Here is a 1,073-nt window from a genome sequence, read left to right as displayed (position 1 = left end):
ACCAGTTTGCAGCCCCACCAGCAGTGGATGAGTGTTCCCCTTTCCCCACATCCTCTCCAACATTTGGTATCATTTGTTTTTTTGATCTTAGCCAGCCTGACTGGGGTGAGGTGAAATGTTAAAGTGGTTTTAATTTGCATTTCCCTAATTACTAGTGATGTCAAACTTTATTTAAGATGCTTCTTAGCCATCTTGACTTCTTCTTTTGAGAACTCTCTGTTCAGCTCCTTAGTCCATCTTTAAATTGGGTTACTTCCTGACTTGATTCTCTGATTTTGAGTTCATTATATATTCTGGATGTTAAACCTTTGTCAGATGTGTTGCTGGTGAAGATTTTCTCCCATTCTGTGGGTTTTCCCTTCAGTTCCATGGTTTCCTCCTTTGATGTACAGAAGCTTTTTAGTTTAATGAGGTCCTATTTGTTGATTCTTGATCATGTTTCCTGAGCAATTGATGTCCAGTTTAGAAATTCCTTTCCTACACCCATATCTTATAGGTTTTGGCCAATGTTTTCTTCTAAAAGTTTCAGAGTTTCAGGCTTTGTATTGAGGTCTGTGATCCATTTGGAATTGACTTTTGTCCACAGTGAAAGATAGTTTATTTTCATTCTTCTAAAGGTGGAGATCCAGCTTTGCCAGCACTATTTGCTGAACATGCTGTCTTTCCTCCAATGAATGTTCTTGGCCCCTTTGTCAAATATCAGTTGGCTGAAATTGCATGTACTCATATATGGGTCTTCAATTTTGTTCCATTGATCTATGGGTCTATTTTTGTGCCAGTACCATGTTGTTTTATGACTATAGCTCTGTAACACAGATTAAAATCTGGTATAGTAATCCCTCAGCATTGCCCTTAGTGCTCAGGGTTGCTTTGGCTATCCCAGGTCTTTTGTGCTTCCATATGAATCTTAGGGTTTTTTTTTCCAATTCTGTGAAAAACGTCATGTGGATTTTGACTGGCATTGCATTGAATCTATAAATGAATTCTGGTAGGATGGTCATTTTCATAATATTAATTCTTCTAATCCATGAGCATGAGGTCTTTCCATCTTCTGATGTCTTCCTCAATCTCTT

Source organism: Nannospalax galili, unplaced genomic scaffold (assembly GCF_000622305.1).
Source record: "Nannospalax galili isolate Female #2095 unplaced genomic scaffold, S.galili_v1.0 scaffold726, whole genome shotgun sequence".
Lineage (NCBI taxonomy): Eukaryota > Metazoa > Chordata > Mammalia > Rodentia > Spalacidae > Nannospalax > Nannospalax galili.
Note: the sequence above shows the minus strand (reverse complement) of the source record.